We start from the raw sequence: 18075 nt of genomic DNA on the forward strand, positions 1-18075 counted from the left end.
AAACTCGGGTCGTAAATAGTCCGGTAGCCTTAAGTTCAGCTCGAAAACTTGAATCAATTTCACTAAATATTGACAAAAACTCGAAATATGATAGATTATGCTCGAATTCGATTCTAATAAATATAAAATATATTAATAAAATATTAAATATTTAGATAAAAATATATTTCTATTAAAAATAATATCGGCTCGATAAAACTCGTGAACTTTATGAGCCGAGTAATTTGAAGTTCGAGTTCGACCATGCAAAAAAATTTACTATTTTGCTCCCATATTTTGATAAACATGACACCTAAACATTATAATATTTTTGGTATCTCCGATTGAAAAAATCATTGAGACTTGATAGAAAATCATTATTTTTAATGGTAAGAGTGCACTCTAAACTTTACATTCGCGAAACAATATAAATTTAAAAGTGTTCGTCGTTATAGTAGTTCTTCTAACATGAATCACACAATATCTTATGAAATAATACGCAAATATTGTAAAAGTACATAAAATAACAATTTTTTTATAAATAAAGTTAGCCCGTGCCTTGAACGGGTAATAAAACCAGTTTCATGTTAAACGACAGATTAGAGAACTTGAAAGGAAAAAAGACAAGGGCCCTACAGAATGATTAAAAATGAGTCATCATACCAAGCTCAGGTGTCTCCCGTGTCCACAGTGTTCGAAAAGCCATAAATTCTTCCGTTTCGGTTCCTTTCTTTTAAATTGTTACCGTCTCTAGTGTTGTGTTTATCCGAAATGGTCTCATTCCTATTCTATTTCATTTTTTAGTAATCAGACTTATATATATTATAAATAATTTATGCTTAGGAGTACGTTTAAAATATAAATACGTGGTTTTCAAATTTCCCAAAACCATTCCAAATACTAATTGATATATTTTAATTGATCATCTCATAATTAATAAAATTGATCCTATACATGTACATCAGTTTTATTAATTAAAATAGTCTAAAATGATACCGCATCAATACCACATCATTTTAAAATTATTTTTTATACCCAATTTTGGGTCGCTACCCCGTTTAAAATCCCACAGCCCCCTATTCTGTTTCCCCAGCAACTCCTCTTTTTACTTGCTTTTAATACTATAAATGGAATTTTAAAAGTGCAATCCTCCAAGAATGGTAGCATGTTTTTGCCTAGGGTGTTAATTTTCTCGTTTCTGTATCAACTTTTTCCAAATGCAAGGTTCTCCCGATAAGCATTTGCTTTTAAGCCAAAAACAAAAGAGATAAGCATTTGCTGGTACTGGGATAACCTCATGATGCTTGCTTCCTCATGTTTTATTTGCAATTACAAATTATAATCATGAGCTTTTATTACACTTTTACTCATCAATACTTACTTATCCACGAAATACGCGTGTTACATGTAACAGACTTATTTCTTGTGTCCCTTAATAGGTGCACGTATTTTCCATGCCTCTGCTCTTAAATCTTTTCTACAACACGCCTATATATAGTGACATTTTCGTGCATTCATAGGACATCTCAGCTCATAATAACTTACCATCATCGATAAACTCGAAAAGGTTTACAAATTCATCCTTCTTCTAAACTCACCCCTATTACAATTATTTACTTCAAAGACTGTTCTCCATAGTGCACAGACGCACATTTTCGCTTTTATGTACTATATTTTACTTAGTTAACAGTATGCCTAACAATTGTTTTTCTTTTTAATTTCTTTTTAGGCAAAGACAAGCACTCCAGCATGGACAGGAACTCCGAGTCTTACCGAAAGAACCGTGAAATTATGGAAGAGAATCAAAGGCTTAAGGAGCAAGCTCGGCAGCTAATTGAGGAGAATCAAGCTCTGGCAACAGAAATAATGCAGAGACTTCATGCAATCTGCTCCACTCCCAAAAAGCCCGCTGCTGATTCCAACTCCAAGAATAAAAATCCAAATTAAGTGAAGCAAACATCGATATCATGGCATCTAGACTTTCGATGAAGCAACTCTGTTATCAGCCCTTATGCTTATAATTATCCTTTGTCATCGTTCTTAAATTGCAAAATTAAGTTTTAAATGTCAGCGAATAAATGATAGTTTAATGTGTCCCGTTTCAGTCCTTATGCTAAATATCCTTTGTTGTTGATATTTTTATCCCTTACCCTCATCAATCTACTACTACACCCATAGATTCCCGTCTCTGCGAGATTTAAAAAATATACTTTGAAATGCTTATAAGCAATGTCAACATCATTTTTCACACATCTCTCTTACACTGCAACAAACAGATATGAAGTACTACTATCAGCAATTTATATAATTTGTAGGTAGTGCACAACGAAGGACAAATAGAAATAGCAAACTGGAAAAACATATAGAAAAAAATAAGTTGTGACGACACTTGTAAAACACATCTTCACAGCCATTAAGAACAGTAAATAGCAATAATTACAGTACTGGAAAAAGTAAAATCTTCGTACGTTTCCGGCGAGGCAGATCTGTATAAACCATCGCATTTAAGAAATGCTAGATCTCCCGGAAGTATTCCCAAAAAGGTTCCCAAATTCTTAGCTGTAAATATTTTTTTTATAGGTTTCCTCCTCAATAATACATATGGAAATTACTGATAAATCCATGTCAGGTGACATTAGGGACCAAATTTGTACCTCTATCATTGCTCTTTATCTTATGCTTCATTTGGTACCTCTACCGAATAAAGAAAACATATACTTCATTGATTAAATCATGTTTATAGCATAAATCAGAAGGATAACATGAAAATAGTAATTCATGAACATCCCTCTCTAGAATTAAGTTGTTGTGAGGTCTGTAAATCAATTTGACTAAATTTCTAGAAGTCAAAGTCCCCGGTTTCCATATTAAGGATTCGACTCAGATCCCATACCCACAGCTAGACCTGGCAATTCGGATAACCGGTTCGGTTTCGGATCGGATCTACTTTCGGATTATGATATATTTGAAGACCATTCGGATCGGATCGGATGTGATTCGGTTGGGTCTAATTCAGATTAAAATCGGATAAAATTCGGATTAAGATCGGACAAAATTCTGTCCGGATTAAATTCGGTTCGGATATTTTCGGATCATAACTTATTTAATTTTTCAATTTCTGAGATTTAAAAAATATCTTTTTTATTTGAATTAGTATTTTTAATATAATATAAGGTACTTTTACAAAAGAATATGATTAAATAAGTATGTTATCATAAACATAAAATTGTTTAAAGTATAAATTTTACTAATTTTGGGTCATATTCGGTTCGAGTAATATATTATTCGGTTTTAATCGGTTCCAAGTTATAATCGGATCTTGTATTTCAGATCATTTTCGGTTAGATTTTCGGCTCGGGTATTTTTCAGATCGGTTTAAAGCGGTTTTCGGATAATTACCGGATTGTATGATTCGGATCTTGGATCGGATCTCGGTTTAATGAATTTCGGTTCGGTTCTTCGGATCCAGACCCATTTTGCCAGGTCTACCCACAGCCATGTCACGTCCTATCGACATAGGTATAAGTGAAAAATTGAAGAGTCCGGGTAAAGTAGCTAGCAGGTAACACCATTATCACCAGATATTGTTTTCCAATAAAGATAAAAATGATATAAGAAGCTAAAAGAGAAGAATTTGAGAGGTTGCTCAAGGCTAATCTCAAAGGTTCCAACTACTCCCTTGACAGCCTTATTACTTGTGCAACACTGGTAGGAGAGAGAACAATTGCGCTGGTGTGGCTCAAACCAACTCGTCAGCTTCGAAATCTCCCTAGTACAATTCATATGGGCATAGAGAGGCCTAGATATGGTCAAGTTATTTGTAGAAACCATGAAAAAGTTACGGGCTATTGAGTTGTAGTAAAGTGAATATGGCATATGTGGTCATATATGGCCATGGGCCATGGCCATGTTGGGTGGCAACCATGCCCTGTAGTTCAGGGATCTGGTTATCATATTTTGGGAGATTCATTTTGGGTTAGTGCATGGTATGAGCAGTTACATACATACTCGTGTCGTTATCTTGATGAATTTAATTGTTCAGAACTTGATTCTGAACCTGTACTCTGGGGCTATCTTTGATTCTTAAACTTACATCTCTTGTTACTTGATAATAATAAAACTTCCGAAAGTTTTTTATTTAAAAGTAGAATTTAAATTCTAGAACTCCACAACTCTTATGTTGATGATTTTCTGGGATTTTGTGGTTAAGATTTGTATATGATGGCTTCTTGCAGTATCAAGAACCAGAATAAAAGGTAAGATATTAATATTTGATTTGGAAGGATGGAGAGAGCACATTAATTGTTGATAGAATTGGACTGGAGATGTGTGTAGCAACACAGAGTAAAGGATCAATTCAGTAAGATCTAGTGAAGGTCCTGAATGGAAAAGAGATAAGCCAACACCAATGGTGCATTTAGCGAAACAATATGGTATTCTGCATAAATGACCTTCAGTGGAGATTTATGACTAACTACTTGTCAATCATATTTAAAATTGCTCAGACACATAGTAACACAGAGATCAGATTTACTTACAACATAACAGTTACTCCAAAGAGACTATATTAAGATACCGGGGTTACTTTTTTTAAACAATGCACTCACAAATTAATATTTGGAGTGCACTTCTCTTCAAAAAGTGTGCATGTTCCATTATGGGATGCCTTTGCGCTTGCATCTGTATTATGCATTTAATTATTAAAGGGTATGCTAATTGAGAGACACTGAAAAGCTACAATAGAAGTGTTAGCTTACTCAATTCTATGTTTAGCAGAGTGGCTCGGAATGATCAAGGTGAACACAAAGACATTAAATGATCGTCCAACCTTATTCACCGGCTTGCACAATCAATGCAACATTGAAGCCAAACGGAATCTCAAGAACTTAAGATGAATATGATATATTATGCTATTTTGTTAAAGTGGCAAGATAACGCCTTAAAGGTACTTGGCTATGTTTATGTGAAATTAACAGGTTGCTAAATTAATAATTAATAATCGGATATAAATCTCTAACTACTTAGTCTGCACTAAAGAGTTAATGGACAGGGGAGGTTTTTTGCTGATTACTAACAGAAATATATTCTTTATCTTTCTCAAAAGAATTAAAGAAGTCTATATTATTCCTTTATAAATATCCTAATTTAAATTCTAGCTCTAATATAGCTTATAAGTGGTCTTCAAAGAATTACGATTCGTAGTCCCAATCAGTAAAACTTCTTAAAAAATTATTTACCATAACAAGAAAAACTTCCCATCCAAATACCAAATTAAACCTACTGAGTATGTCCCCCACCTAGCAGTAAGATGTGGGAGTATCAGATAGTTATATGTACACAGATCATGTAGAGAAGAAGTAAAAAATGTACACAGACCTTACAGATGATGTTTTACTGTAAAGACCCCAGACCTTCGAGAGAAAATTGGGAAGTTTCCGAAGATGCTGAAATTATGAAAATTAATATTATTACTTTCTGGAGAATACGAAAAACACATTAAATGTGAAAGACAGTGTGAATATTAAGATAAAATCTGTGTGCACAATCTTTAATATGCAGTAAAATAACATAACGCGACATCTGAGATAGAAAATAAGGTGCAAGTAGCTAGGTGTTACGAAGTACTAACTAATTTTTCCTATATTACTACATAAAATCGTATATCTAGGAAATTCAAGGTGAGACTCACTGGTAAATGTGCACATGGAGTTACAAAACTGGTTGTAGAGGAATATTTATTTTTAATCAAGTTTAATTATTTTTTTTTGTTATTTCGTGCAAACGGAAGATAAAATTTAAAGAAAGATATATTGACTTAATTTGGTTCCTGAATTTTAAATATCTTTGTGCAGATGGATAAGAATATGATACTATGTCTGACTTGATTCTGGCAATCAGGATGATTTGATTTAATTTCCTCATTTCTATCCTCCATATTATCCGATACCCAAATAGAGTTGCACTTTCTGCTTTGTTGAATAAACTCTTGCATGCCTAGATATTTTTGTGCATGAGAACTCAATCCATCAAATGGAAATACTAAAACTCATTGTTCATTTTAGCTCATGTAGCAAACAGGTTAAAAAACAAACACCTTTCCCTTATTATAATTGTGCAGCTGCGTTCAAGTTGTGTGGAACAAAAATAGAAGACGAATCAGCGCAATAAATAAATTGCGTTGCTTAAAGCCTAAACTTTACCTCTTACCACGCAATGCGCGAACTGTTTAAAAAAAAAAGTGAGATTGGTCCCAACAATCCTAACCTATTCAACTTATGTATATATAGACATACAGATTTACTACACAACTTAAATTCAAATTTAGCAAAAGAAGAGCCGATAGTTTATCAATACAAAACTAAGCACCAATAAATGTAACCTATAATATTTTGCATCTTGTTGCAGCGAAATCCAAAAATAAACAGAAAATGCCTTATTAGCAGCATAATAATTTTCAGAATTATGACAGAATCTCGAATGGCATAACTTGTTACTACAGGAGCTCCTATTGTAATTAAAATTATGAAATATAACATGAAACATAGTTGTAAATGGAAGAGATTTACTATACATATTAAATCCAATAAAACTACTCAAATCAACCTGAAAATCAAATATTTTCACTAAGAAAGGAGAATTTCTCTATAAAATAATAAATCTATATGTTAAATTGATCACACGATAAAAAAATAAAATTCTCCGGTATCGAGCAAATGTAATATTAGAAGAAACCTGGAGGAGTTGATGAAATGGAGTCTTGATAGGAAGAGGAGGTGCAGCGGAGCTAGAGCACTCGTCATCTCCGATTAGTGAAGGCAGTTTAAGAATATATGTACAAGTACATATGCGAGGAATGATGATAGCCTGATAGTTCACGTGAAATTACACCCAGGCTTTTTGCCCTTTGTTAATTTTTTAAAGCCCGCCTGGAATGTGTTCGTGGATCCAATGGGTCAAGACTCTGTACCAGTCCTTAAATCTCTGGACTTCGACTCTGTAAAATATTAGAATATGACTCACTAATAATTGAACCGACTTTGACCTATTAGAATTTATTTTGAACCGAGTTCGAGTTTTAAGTTATTTGATTTATACAGTTCGGAAGCCAAATCCAACCTTTATTATTTTTTATATTTATATGTTATAAATATATTTTTATATGAATATAGACGCATAAAGATTTACTACACAAATTAAATTTAAGTTTAGTAAAGATGATGATGGTGGGAGTCCAACTAGTAGAATCAAGGGAAACGGTGCCCCTCCAAGGACACGGATCATGGTGCACCTGTCATGCCGTTACATTTTAGTTTTTGTATATTTTTATGATTTTCTGGGGTTTATAAGGTAGATAACAGTGAAATAAGTAAAAAACAGAGAAATGGAGACTAAAATAGCAGAGATTAGCACAGAAACAAGCAAAAATTGATAGTTTCTAGAGAGAGAAGTAGCATAGAGAGAGAATGAGGTATCGAAAGAGAAAGAATAACAGAATTCCAGACAGAGAAAGAGATTGGTGGAAAACTGATTTCCATTTTCTGAATATTTGATCATACATATTGAGATTACAACACTTCTGTTCTATTTATACTAATAGTACTAAGACTTAGTAAAATACTTTAATACCCTGCCATACTGTAGTACTCTTACTAATATTACTACACTCCTATAATACTAATAGTATTAGCTCTTTCTGACAATCCTTCCTCCTTCGAAGGGTGCCATGTCCTCATGGTACAGTTTAAAAATTACGAAAGTTGACCCTTAGAAGATCCTCCTCTTCCCAAGTAGTTTCATCAACACTATAACATTTCCACTGGATTAACACTTGATGGATCACATTATGGTCCTTCACTAGCCTCCTGTTAGGTCACACAACACTGTAGAAGGGGGTTGAATATAGTGTAGAATACAATCAAATCGATTTAAAGCACAAGTAACAGAAAACAGATGTATTCAATATAACAAACTCTGTTACAATGGAACTGTTCTCTCTCAGTGATGAACCAATATCACGAGAGCTGCTAGGTTACAATATATGATCTTCTCGATGATCGTAACTCTTATAGAGTAAACCTATGTATGTGTTTATATAGACACACAGTTACAAGATAACTTCTAGTTGATATGGAATATAATTCTGACTCCTAAAATATATCAACCAGATATCTTATATAATTGTTCTAGTCCTCGAACTCTTTCCATGCATATCTTATTCCGTATTAGTTTTGATCTTCTTTCATGTAAATCAGCTTCCTTCCTTAACTGTTAGTCCTCCAGTACTTAAGTTCTGATATCCATCTTCTGATATTATCTTCTGATAATCTAAGTCCTGATATCCTTAGGTCTTGACTTCCAATAAGTCTTGATTTCAGTAAGAACTGATATTTCCTGTTAGTTAAGATCTGAAAACTAAACATGAAACATATTAGACATGACATCTCAAATATATCCAACAATCTCCCCCAACTTGTAAATTATGCAAGAATATACAAGTTAATAGATTTGATGATGTCAAAAACACTTAAGTTCAAATGCAATAAGAGTTTAATAAGACTATAAATTACAACTTACAAAACATCCAGCTTTACCAACATCACTAAATCAACCTGAATCCATAATGATTCTTAACAAAATTATTTATCAGATTATCTTCAGCTTTCTTCAGAACTTCAGCTAACTGTGCTTTGACCTGCATCAGTTCTTCTTCTTTACTGTCACCAATTTGATAAATGGCTGTTCTGAGAGCTTGAATGGATGTTCTTTCAAGTCCATCATCAAGTCTGATAACCTTAGGATGTGAAGAGTTTTCATTATAACATAAGCATCTTCCTTTTAGAATAACTTCCACATTAGCAGAATTCTTCAGCATAGGAATTTCTCTTCCATCACCTTCAGTAATCATTGGACTGTACAGAGAAGTCTTTGTACCAGAGATTCTAAATAGATCTCTTATATCCTTCAAAATATATTCTGACCATCTTCTTGTAACATCAGATTTTACTTTCAGAAGATAATGAATATGTTGAAGTTCTCTGATAGACTTCTTTAATACATCAGAATCAGCTAATCTATAAGTCCTTCCATCATTGAGAAATAAGATTAATTTCTCTTTCAGATTCTCCTTATCATGAGCATCTATCACAACTTGAGCAGACAACACCTTGTCAAGGTGCCTTTGTTTGATTTGTTCATATGGTTTATATGTCAATATGAAAGGATCTCCTAGAGTAACCTCTACTTCTGTTTGAATCTTCTCTTCGTCAAGACCTAATCCAGCTCTATCTCTAGGTTGCTTGGCTTTCAACCCAAATGTAGCAAGTTGATTAATCATGAGATTGGATTTTGGTTCAACTGGAGTAGCTTTCTTCCATAACAGCTTCTTCTTATCAGCAATTGTCAATTTATTCAAATCAACTTGAGCATTGTCAACAGTTGATGTCTTGATAGCTTGATCAGAATTTGTTGTTTCTTCTGTACCTTCCTGTCCTTTATTCTGAACAACAACTTGAGCAGTGTCAGAGGTTGTTTTAGAATCTTCACTTATCTTTCTTCTTTTCAGAATTTGAACAGTTTCATCTTCAACAAGATTATCATCAGATGCTTGAACCATTTTACACACTGGTTTCATCAGATCTTGAGAAGTTTTCAAGTCCAGTGACTTGGTTGGTTCATCAATTTTTCCTTTCCCTTTGTCTTTGGGTTTACTCTCAGTCTGTGATCTATTTCTGAACTTTGAAGTTTCAGAATTTGACTTTTCCTTGATCACAATGCCCTTTTCCTTTGGCCTTGGACGTTTCTTTGCATCAGAAGCTTTAGACTTAGGATTTGTCTTCTCAGCAGCAAATCTAGCTTCTTCCTCCTTGAGAGTTTCTAAATCCATTCCTGGATTCTGTTTCAGAAATAATCTTCTTGCTATCTCCTCATCAAGTGTCTGGATTTTAGGATCTTTGTAATAAACAGTAGTCTGCTTCCCTTTTAACTTCAGAGTTTTCAAGAACTTCTGAGAGTCTTCAGATCCTGACTGAATCAGAATATCAGAACTTGACATCAGACTTTGCTTATCACCACTTGACTTCAATCTTTGAGCATTCACAGCATCAGAACTTGACTTGTTCTGAATAGAAGATTTTCCTTGAACTTTTCTTTGACCTCTTCTCTTTTCAGAGTTTCCCTGGTCATCACCTTTATCATCCTTTTTCTTCAGTTCTTGAGTAGGTGAACATTTGGACTTAACTACCTTCTCCCCCTTTTTGGCATCATCAGGAAGTAAGGGAGAAAGAAGAAGTTCAACTGAATATTGGATTTCATCCAATTGAGCTTTCTGAGAAGCTTGATTAACCAGAACCTCAACAATTTGGGCCTGTTGCTTCTCTTGAGTTTTCTCAATGGCTGCAATTTTTTCAGAAATAGGTATGGTATACCTATTTTTGTCAAGCTTGAGCACCTGATCGAGCTTATCAGCTTGTTCTCTGAGTGTATCAACCTTTTCATGAGTAACAGTATGCAGACCTTGAAGATGGTTTGTAGACAAAGCTGTGATCTTGAGTTATGTCTTGAAATCAGCATTTGTGAGCACCTCATCAGCTTTTGCAATATTCTCTGTCAGAATTTTAGAACATGGAATAAAATCTGATTCATTCCACTTCTTGGTCCACTCAACACCTCTGTGAGTATCCTCCCAAGGAATAGGTGCTTCCTTTTCAACAAATTTCTTCACCAATTCTTCCTTGCCCTGAATAGGTACTGGAGTCTCAGCAGAAACACTGTCATCAGAACTTGAGGAAGACTCATTCTGTTCTGATAGCTCAACAGTGTGTAAAGCAACTGGAGATTCAGGAATTACATCATCTAAATTCTGATCAGCAGAATTTATCTCTAGAGTTGGTGTCTTTGATGTAGATGGAGCTTCCAGATAAAGTACTTTAGGTATATTCAAATTATGAATATCTATTTCAGAATATCAGTTTGTTCTTTAGCATCATCTGTAGCTTTAATAGGAGAGACAGGAGGGATAACAACTGTGTCATTAGCAGTGTCTTTGGCTTGAGCTGGAAGGGCTTCAATAATAATTGGTTCTTGTGAGATCAGAGATTCCTGATCCCCTTCCTCAGCTTCTTCAGTATCTTCTGATATAGCCTTAGCCAAATACCGCCTTACCTTTATTTTCTTCAATCTCCTTGCCAATGAAGGAGTTGCTTCAGCAGCATCAGAATTTACAAATTTCCTTTTCAAAGTATCAGAACTTTGAGCTGCTGTTTCTTTCTGAGAAGTAACAGTCTCAGCTTCAACTATCACAGGTTCAGATGCGTGAACTCGTGCTTCAAGTGTTTCCTCAAATCATCAAAATTTATTATTGACCATTATTAAATCAAAACATCCATCACAGGATAAAGTTAAAAAAATGATGAAGTAAAGATTAACAAGTTGCAATTAAAACATGCACATTCATATAATTTGAGAAACAAAGAACAAATCTTGCAATTAAAGGAAATTTCATTAATATATCAGATGAGTACATTTCATAAAATTTATCAATTACATGCAAAAATTACAAGATAGTTCTATTCTAAGATTCTTAACATCAACAACCTTAGTCCTAGTCTAAGAAGACCTAACGACTAGCTCCTTCTGCTGCTGACGAAGAGCACTGCAACACGGAAGATCTGTTCTTGCTGACGGAGAGCTTCTCTTCTTTCCTCTTCCAAACGATCAAGATGGAGGTGGTAGTCCATCGAAAAGAACAAGAGGTCTGTGTGAACCTCTTATGGAACTGAGTTCCAGATCTCTTCAGGAATGGCAGTGACATGCCACTCCTGTTTCCAATCATCACAACTCAACTCGATATTGAAGGTTTCATAGTTCAGGAACAGGTTGAAACGAACCATTTTTGTTGATAGGAATAAAAAGAGAATGAGTTTGTGAGAAAATGGAAGATGGAAGATGTTTTGGCTGAATGAATAGTCGGTTTTAAATAGCCAATAGAATACTAAGGGACGCGAGGAGTATTTAACAATTACAAGTAAAAATAATGACCCCTCGACTCCCTAGACTGGTGTGTAATAATAAGAGTTAGTAAAAGATCTAAAGCAAGAGTTAATGGGCACGAGAAATAATTAACAATTATTGTGTACATGCAGTTATTCAAAACCAACACGTTAATTACTAACCCATAATGATTATGACTGTTTTTAACTTACCCAAATTTATTCTGATTTAAATATGATTGTTTCAGATTTTGCCACAAATAAGTCAAGTAAAGAAAAATTCCACGTAAGCATAAAAAATTCCATCAGGATTTAATATCAGAACTTAATTTATATCAGATTTTAATAGTCATCAGAACATGGCTTCTGTACTCAAATAGTGAATATCTTTTTCTGTGATTCGTCATACAAATACTGACTTGTTTTCTTCAGAGTTTAATCATCAGAACTTCCATCAGAACTTGTCCTCAGAAATTATGCAAATGACACTTAACTGTTTGTCAAAAACAACTTAATCACCACAGTAATTTTCATCATTCATATGGAGTTAAAGTGTGTGCATTCAGCAAAATATCAGATAAAGATTAAAGTTTGATCAACTTCAGTACATCTTAGAAATAAGGCATAACTAAGAAAAATACTTAAAATCTGTCATCAGTCATGGTGTCTACTATAGAACAAATTTATGCAAGAATCCACCTCAACTGTATGTGCTCATTTTATGCATCTTTTAAAATTCCTTTTTACAGTGGCTTCTCAGTGTAAGTGAGTCACAACTGCTTATCAGAATTTATGCTATTATCAGAGTATTTCTCCAGTAATTAGAGAATGAGAAAAGTCACCAAGAAAAAATTATTTGCTTTTTTAATGCATATTACTTAATACCAACAATGCACTTGAGTCTTCCCTTTCACATTTTTACTCTAGATCTCAAAGGAGTACCTGACTTTTATTCTTTTCTTTTATTTTCTTTTGATAAGTGAGGCTTATCAGCACTTAGTTAATTTTTAAGATTTACTGAAAACAGAATTTGACAGATAAGAAACAAGAATCTAGTTTGTGACTTAGTAATAAGATACACAAAGTACATTTGACTAAGCTCAATATCATAATCTGCTTGTGTTAATGAGTTTCCACATAAACAACTAATTCAAACATGGGATTTCTAGTATGTTAAAGACTACTAGGTCAGCATCTAGCACAGTTATCCTCATTGGATTGAATAGCTACAGAACATTCAAAACACTTATCAGAGTATATAAATCCATATCAGATAACAATCAGCATTTAATGAATTTTCAAATTAAGCACAGATTGCATATAGGTCATACAATCTGTAAACACTGATCATAAAGTCTGATGCATGAGAACAAAAACTAAGCAGATTTAGAGAAAGAACCTGAAACCATTCCAATTTCATTTACCAATCTTATAAAAGTAGCTTCACATAGTGGTTTTGTGAAGATATCTGCTACTGTTGATCTGTTGGAACAAAATGCAATTCCACTGTACCTTCATCCACATGTTCCCTTATGAAATGGTACCTTATGCTGATGTGCTTTGTCATTGAGTGTTGAACTGGAATACCTGTCATAGCAATAGCACTTTGATTATCACATTAAATAGGGATTTTAGAAAATTCTAACCCATAATCCAGTAACTGATTCTTCATCCAAAGAATCTGTGCACAACAGCTCCCTGCAGCAATATATTCTATTTCTGTAGTTGATGTGGAAATTGACTTTTATTTCTTGCTAAACCAAGAAACCAATCTGCCTCCAAGAAATTGGCAGCTTCCACTAGTGCTTTTCCTGTCTATTTTGCATCCTGCAAAATCTGCATCTGAGTAACCAATTAGCTTAAAATTTGATTCCCTAGGATACCACAATCCTAGATCAGCTGTACCCTTAAGGTACTTAAAAATTCTTTTCACAGCTAATAAGTGAGGTTCTTTTGGATCAACCTGAAATCTTGCACAAAGACAGGTAGCATACATGATATCAGGTCTACTTGCAGTTAGATAGAGTACTGAGCCAATCATACCTCTGTAGTTAGTAATATCTACTGATTTATCAGTATCCTTATCTAACTTGGTTGCAGTGGCCATGGGAGTGGATGCAATTGAACAATCTTGCATTCCAAATTTCTTCAGTAAAATTCTGATATACTTGGATTGACAGATAAAAGTGCCTTCTTCAGTTTGCTTGACTTTAAGGCCCAGAAAATAGTTGAGTTCTCCCATCATACTCATTTGATATCTTGAATGCATTAGCTTTGCAAACTTCTCACACAGTTTGGAATTAGTAGAACCAAATATGATATCATCAACATATATCTGTACTAAAAGTAAGTCATTTCCATGATTGAGATATAATAAAGTCTTGTCAATTGTGCCTCTGTGAAATCCACTTTCCAGAAGGAATTGAGCTAAAGTCTCATATCATGCTCTTGGAGCTTGCTTAAGGCCATAAAGTGCTTTGTCAAGCCTGTAGACATGATTAGGAAATTTAGGATCTACAAAGCCTGGAGGTTGTTCAACATATACCTCTTCTTCCAATTCTCCATTGAGAAAAGCACTTTTTACATCCATTTGAAAGACTTTAAACTTCTTGTGAGCAGCATAAGCCAAAAAGATCCGTATGGCTTCTAATCTTGCAACTGGTGCAAATGTTTCATCATGGCACTGGGGTCCAGACTTTATTTCTTTCAAATTCATTTAACTTTTCCTGCATTGCTTGCATCCAATCAGCATCTTGAAGAGCTTCTTCCACTTTCTTTGATTCAGTCTGAGATAGAAAAGAATGATAGAGACATTCATTTGAAGTTACAGTTCTAGTTCTGACACCTGCTTCAGGATCTCCAATGATTAAATCAGGTGTATGTGCTTTAATCCACTTCCTTGTAGATGGAAGTTGATCTCTAAAACTGGATCCTCCCCCATGATTTATGCTGTCTCCATCAGCATTTTCTGATGCTCCCCCTGTAGTTATGCTCTCTGAGACTTCAGAAATTGAATTTTATTTTTCAGGAGTTGAAGAATCAATGCTTCCAAAATTATCAGAATTTGGCTCATCAGAACTAGATGAATCAGAACTTGAAGAGCCAGTGACAGGTTCTGATGCTTCTCGAGAGTCTTGAGATCTGGTAGGATCTTCAGCTTGCTCCCCCTGGATAGGTGCATTTTCCTTTGGAGTTGTTACCACAGTTTCAGTGACATCAGAACTTAATCCATCAGAACTTACAGGATCAGAATTTTCAGAATCAGAATTTAAATCTTCATTCTCAAATCTCAGCTGATCATGATCATCAAAATCTTCAAGTCCAGTAATCTCCTTATCATCAAAAGAGGCATTGATAGATTCCATGACAGCACTTGTTCTCAAATTGTAGACTCTGAAGGATTTTGTGGAAAGTGGATATCCAACAAAAATTCCTTCATCAGCTTTTAGATCAAATTTGGAAAGTTGTTCAGGATGAGTCTTAAGAACAAAACATTTGCAACCAAATAAATGAAAGTATTTCAGATTTGGCTTCTTCTTCTTCACCATTTCATATGGTGTTTTTCCATGCTTGTTTATGAGTGTTGCATTTTGTGTAAATTAAGCAGTCTGTACAGCTTCAGCCCAAAAATAGGTTGGAAGCTTTGCTTCATCAAGCATTGTTCGTGCAGCTTCAATGAGAGCCCTATTCTTTCTTTCTACAACTCCATTTTGTTGTGGTGTTCCAGGTGCAGAAAATTCCTGTTTAATTCCATGATCTTTGCAGAACTCTTCCATGATTGAATTCTTGAACTCAGTGCCAATTATCACTCCTTATGATTTTAACAGAATCTTTGATCAATTTATCCAGCTGTCTGACATGATCTGTTAGGGTAGATGCAGTTTCAGTCTTCTTGTGCAAGAAGTACACCCATGTGTACCTTGTGAACTCATCCACTATAACCATAGCATATTTTTTCTTTGCAATAGACATGACATTGACTGGACCAAATAGATCAACATGCAGTAGGTGATAAGGCTCAAGAATTGATGACTCACTTTAGCTCTTGAAAGAAGATTTTCTTTGTTTTGCCTTCTGACATGAATCACAAAGGCCATCAGAAGCAAATACTATTTTTGGCAGTTCTCTCACAAGATCTTTCTTTACAAGCTCATTTATATTGTTGAAATTTAAATGAGAGAGTTTCTTGTGTCAATTCCAGCTTTCTTAAATTGATGCCCTACTCAACAGACAGATTGCAGAACCATCAGTTTTTGTTGAAACTCTGGCTTCATAAATGTTACCATGCATGTATCCTTTCAGAACTACTTTGTCTGTTGAATTACTTATAACTTCACAGTGTTCTTCAAAGAAATCCACATGATAACCTCTGTCACAGAGTTGACTTATACTCAACAGATTGTGTGTAAGTCCTGAGACTAGAGCTACTGATTCAATGATGACATTCCCAAGATTAATCTTGCCATATCCCAGAGTTTTCTCAATGTTTCCATCTCCATAAGAAACTCATGGGCCAGCTTTCTCCACAAAGTCTGATAGCAGGGCTTTATTTCCAGTCATATGTCCTGAACATCCACTGTCCAAGACTAGGATGTTCTTTCGGTTGCCCTGCAATCACAAAGACCACTAAAGGTTAGTTTTAAGGACCCAGACTTGCTTGGATCTTTTGGCCTTTTTAAGTTTATTAACATTTACAGCGGATTTAACATCAGCGTTTATGCTAACAATTTTTTTATCAGTATTAACATTATCAGACTTTGCATCATACTTTACACTAGAAGGAATTAAAGTAACTTTCTTCAAAGAAGGTTTTATCTGATAATAATCATAGTACAAACTATGATATTCCTTACAAGTATAAATGGAATGCCACACACTACCACAATGAAAACAAGGATTTTGTGGCTTAAACTTTACAGACTGACTCTTAACTCTTGACTTAGAAGGTAAGGAGTTTATATTCTTATTCTTCCTGCAAAAAGAAGCCAGATGGTTAGAATTTCCACAGTTATAGCATTTCTTTCTAGGAGCATTAGGAACAGGCATATAATTGTTGTTTTTATTCACACCTTCATTTCCATTCCTATTTTTCCTAGCTTCCTTTACCTTGTTTACACTGGTAATCTCTTTCAGCTTATGTTCAAGCTGCTTCTTTGTCATTAAGCCTATGTTAACTTCAGTTGGTATATCCTGTTTTAATTTGTCAGAAGTTGACTCTACTATCACTTCTGTCTCAATATCTTTTATCTTTTCAGAATCAGACTTTACAGTTTTAGCTACAAATTTAACAGGATTTACCTTTGGCTTAGTAGTCTGTTTAACAATAATTGGCTTAACTTGTTCAGTTCCTTTTTCACTTTTCTCATCTCCATAACCTAAGCCCTATTTCCAATTCTCACTACTTAGTATATTCTGAGTTGTTCTGCCAGAGTTAGTCCGAGTCCTGATAATCTCTCTCTCCTTTTCTAACTCAGTTTTTAGAGATTTATTCATTTTTAGCACGTCATCTCTCACATAGAAAGCATCATCTCTATCCTTCTGAGTTTGATGGAATATAACTAATTCTTTTTCTAAATAATCATTTCTCTTTTTAAAAGCAAGATTTTCAGAAGTTAATCTTTCACATGTTAAAGTTTGATCTCTATGGCTAATAAACATGGTTTTAAGATATAATCTTAACTCAGTAATATCATCAGTATGAAAGGCATAAGTTGTTTGAGGTAACTTTAACTCAGCAGCATCAGAACTGCTATCAGCATTTGCCATCAAGGCATAGTTCTCCTCATCTACAGAATCTGAGGTGTCTGTCCAGTTTTTCTTCTTTGTGACAAGTGCCTTGCCTTTGTCACTCTTTCCTTTCTTGTAGTCAGAAGATATGTGGCCTTTCTCACCATAGTTGTAGCATTTGACATTTGAGTAATCTCCTCTGTCAGACTTTCCTCCTTTGCCTTCAAATTTTCTGAAGCCCTTCTTATCAGAACTTCTACCTTTCCTGGAAAACTTCTTTCCTCTTCTGAATTTCCTGTAGGCTATCTTTGTGATACCCTTCACCATAAGAGCACCAGCTTTATCATCTCTTCATCAGCATCTACTTCAAGTAGACTTTCAG

At 34.4% G+C, this 18075-nt stretch overlaps 2 long non-coding RNA genes across 2 annotated transcripts; one reads left to right on the forward strand and one right to left on the reverse strand.

The window, feature by feature from the left end:
* The first annotated feature begins 1413 nt into the window (after positions 1-1413).
* Positions 1414-2076, forward strand: LOC141705968 (uncharacterized). The gene is made up of 2 exons (XR_012568551.1): positions 1414-1546; positions 1709-2076. It is a non-coding gene; the product is annotated as an uncharacterized LOC141705968 (long non-coding RNA).
* Positions 2077-2110: 34 nt separating this feature from the next.
* LOC141705969 (uncharacterized) lies at positions 2111-6895 on the reverse strand. Its single transcript, XR_012568552.1, has 3 exons — positions 6712-6895; positions 5356-5423; positions 2111-2242 (listed from the first exon to the last, which is right to left on the reverse strand). It is a non-coding gene; the product is annotated as an uncharacterized LOC141705969 (long non-coding RNA).
* Positions 6896-18075: the final 11180 nt, after the last annotated feature.

The sequence above is a fragment of the Apium graveolens genome, chromosome 2 (genome assembly GCF_009905375.1).
Source record: "Apium graveolens cultivar Ventura chromosome 2, ASM990537v1, whole genome shotgun sequence".
Classification (NCBI taxonomy): domain Eukaryota; kingdom Viridiplantae; phylum Streptophyta; class Magnoliopsida; order Apiales; family Apiaceae; genus Apium; species Apium graveolens.